Consider the following 4152-nt stretch of genomic DNA (forward strand, 5'->3'; position numbering starts at 1 on the left):
GGGAGGCCTGGCGTGCTGCGATTCATGGGGTTGCAAAGAGTTGGACACGACTGAGCGACTGAACTGACTGACTGATTGACTATAAGTTTAAGGAATACAACATGACAGTTTTGACTGATATGTATTGTGAAATGATGGCCACAATAGGCTCAGTAATATCCATCTTCTCGTTCATCATTTTCTTATTTAATGAATTATACTTTGAGTACTTTATAAGGCTTCAGAAGATTCATATATCTCTAGCTGAGTTGTGCTCATTCTAATGCATTTAAACAGAAATGTAACAGTCTCATTATTTTTCTTTACATTTTTTTATTGGAGTATAGTTACTTTACACTGTTGTGTTAATTTCTACAGCAAAGTGAACCAGCCACATGTATATACATATCCCCTCTTTTCTGGGTTTCCTTCCCATTTAAGTCAGCACAGAGCACCGATTAGCGTTTCCTGTGCAGTATAGTGGGTTCTCGTTAGTCATCTATTTTATACTTCACAGCCCTGTCCTGGCCAAGGGGCTTGCGTGACTCAGTGAAGATAGGAGCCATGCTGTGCAGGGTCACCTAAGACAGACAGGACAACGGTGAAGAGTTCTGGCAAAATGTGGCCCACTGGAAAGGGAAATGGCAACCCGCTCCAATATTCTTGCCTGGAAAACCCCATGAACAGTATGAAAAGGCAGCAGTCCGTGGGACCACAAAGAGTTGGACACAACTTAGCAACTGAACAACAGCAAAGTGAATATAAGACTTAATTTTTAAAAAAGCATTTCCTGTTCTTTATATAGAAGTACAATGGAAATATCTAGATTACTCGTAGTTACTATTTCTTAAACAGTTTCATTGAAGTACTTCTTTATGGTCCAACTCTCACATCCATACATGACTACTGGAAAAGCCATAGCTTTGACTAGATGGACCTTTGTCTTCTTTTTATCATAGTTTCCCTTTCAAGGAGCAAGTGTCTTTTAATTTCATGGAATATTCAACACTAAATAGAGATGAGCTATGAATCCATGAAAACACATGGAGGAAACTTAAATGCATATTACGAAGTGAAAGAAACCAATCTGAAAAAAGCCACATACTATATGATTCCAACTATATGACATTCTGGAAAAGGCAGAACTATGGAGACAATGAAAAGATCCGCGGTTTCCAGGGATGCGTGAAGAGGGAAGGATGAACAGGTGGAGCACAGAGGATATTTAGGGAGTGAAACGCACAGAATACATGCTGTCATAAATTTGTCCAAACCGATAAAATGTAAAGCACCAAGAGTGAACCCTAATATAAGCTATGACTTTTAGGTGATCATGATATACCAATGTAAGATCATCAGCAGTAACAAATGCACTACTCTGGAGAGAGTTGTTAATAAGCGGGAATCATCTATGACTATATGAGGGCAGGGAGTATATGGAAATCTCTGTATTTGCCACCAAATTTTGGTGTGAGTTTAAAACTGTTCTAAAAACAAAGTCTATTAAAAAAGTCAATAACCTGGCCAACTTTCATTTTTCCCATCTGCTTTTTCATTGTCTTCTACATGGAAAACTCTATACACACCAATCACATTTAAAATCATGGAAGTAAAAAATGTCTATTACAGTTAATTCAGTGTACTTTTGCTTGAAGGATAGTTATTCAGATGGTGGTCAAAAAGTAAAGTGAAGTAGAGATTAACAGTCAAAGCTCTAAAGATTCCATTTTAATCAAATGATCTGGAAATTTTATTGGGCAAGTAAGTAGAGACACTGAAATTTTAGATAAAGTAGATCTTAAATTTGAGGGTCCCATTCCCCTAGTTATAACAACAATTAGACTTGTTTTCCCTAAAAAAACTTGCTAAGGTAATCTGAACTTTGCATGACCATATGGGCATTAATTGAAAGGATCTCATTACATACCTGTGATCTATTTTGGTTAAAATAATCATGAAAGTTTTCATATTTGCTAAGATTCTTAAATTCTTTGGGGAATTCCAAGTCATATAGCATTTAATATCAAGTGTTGTTCAATGAAAAATGATCTAATGCCAAGGATACTTAGAAAGGCTTTCATAAATACATTAAAGTAGACGAGCTGTAAAACAGAAGTAAGTGGTTTATCAAAAGAATAGAAAAAATAAATCACAAGAATTTTGGAAGGGAGATTATACAGGTAGCTTCTAAGTTGGTCTTCAAAAAAGAACCTGGATAACCAACAAGGGCAGACTGTATAGCACACAGAACTCTGCTCAGGATTATGTAGCCTTGGGAAAAGAATTTGAAAAAGAAGAGGTACAACTGAAACACACAGTGTCGTTAATCAACTATGCCAACATAAGAAAAAAAAGTTTTTTGAAAAGGAACATGATAGATCAGTTTACAACAAAGATGCTAAGGGAATACTTGGATAAAAGTGGAAAATATACGTTTCAGTAACTCCAGATGACATGGTTTTGAGGATTAACTGATGGCCAAAGGAATAAAAACAATGGGTCAAATGACAAGCCAGGTAGATGTCTAATAACTGCTAATGCTTTAGAAGTCAAACAAAAACCAGGGGAAGTGGAAAGCACAGGTTCAATAAAAGAATCAATGTGGCAAAATAGAAAACAAGGTTACTGTTACCAGAGAATGGGGAGGGGCAGATGGCGATAAATTGGGAGGTTGGGGTGGCATATACACACTGCTGTATACAAAGTAGGTAACTAATAAGGGCTTGTTGTATGATACAGGGAACTCTACGCAATACTCTGTAATAGCCTCTATGGGAAAAATATTTTTTAAAAGAGTAAGTGTATGTATACATACAACTGATTCAATTTGCTAAATACCTAAAACTAACATAACATTATAAATCAACTGTACTCCATTAAAAAAAATTTTTTAAAGGAAATGTGTACTTTTGGAACGACTATTAAATGCCCCCCACCCCCGCAAAAAAAAAAAATCAAATGAAAAATCCTGATATACCATTTTGAATAACTTGGAAAAGAAGCAAATAAGCAATAAAGGCCGAAAGGCCTTCAGTATGTTCAGCTATGTAACTTGCAAATAAGGAATCTTACAGTTAATATTGTTCACATATTAAAGCACTTAATATAATGGACGACGTTGCTGATCTATCGAGTTATATAATTATTGGCTGTTAGAAATTGGTCATATCAAAGTTTCTTGAAAAAATTGAACTATGACCTTTTTTCTTGAGGGAGAAAATAAATTTATAGATTTTTAATGTCTGGAACCTCATGGGAAGTAAACAAGATGCATGTTTAAAGAATGTCACTCCAGATAATTACCAATGCCTTTCTTTTTAAAAAAATGATCAAACTATCATAAAATGATGATATAAAACCTTTACTAATCGAGTATTGTATTCTATTGGAAATTAGGCAGCTCAGGTCACTGGCTGCTCATTATTATGCAAATTGTGCAAGTAACTTACCCTCGGTGAACCTCAATTTCCTCATCTATAAATGGGGATGGTAAAAGTATTTACTCCATAGTGTTGTGTCAGGGAGCAGCGCTGGCAGAATGCCTAGCTCGTGTCTAGTTAGCATGAAACACTGGGTAAAGACAAGCTTCATAGAGTTTGGTGTTGTGGTTTTAAATATTGGCTTAAATACTGAAATGAGACTATTATAACATCAATAGTTATCAGGAAAGTTATAGAATCTGACCCAAGATACTATGAAGAGTTCTTTTACCTAGTGGAAAGGTTAGGTTCAGCATAGGATAGTGGAGGGCAGCTACTAGAACAAAGAAATCTATTTCATCAGAATACTTAAATGGACTTAAATTCTTCAGTCAACTCATTACAAACCTGTTAATAAATGCCTTGAATAATAGCAACTTATCAACTTATTCAATACCCCAAAGAATAAGACTTTTGAAGCATGAATACAATCTCATAGGAGAATAAAACAGGTGCCTTAGAGAAAACTTAAACTGTTCTTTAAAGAATACGTTCCGATTATATGTTTCTGTTGTTAAAAAAGAGATGCTTAATTTTTTCATCTAGAGCATTGCATAATGACAGATGGGCATTTTTTTTCTGTAATTATTCTGATACAGCATGAATAACCAACAGGTACAGAAATTAGTTTCACTCAAAGGGAAGAAATTTAAATTGTGGGAAGAAGAATGAAAATTTTGTTAATTTCCATTTT

Source organism: Dama dama, chromosome 3 (assembly GCF_033118175.1).
Source record: "Dama dama isolate Ldn47 chromosome 3, ASM3311817v1, whole genome shotgun sequence".
NCBI classification, from domain to species: domain Eukaryota; kingdom Metazoa; phylum Chordata; class Mammalia; order Artiodactyla; family Cervidae; genus Dama; species Dama dama.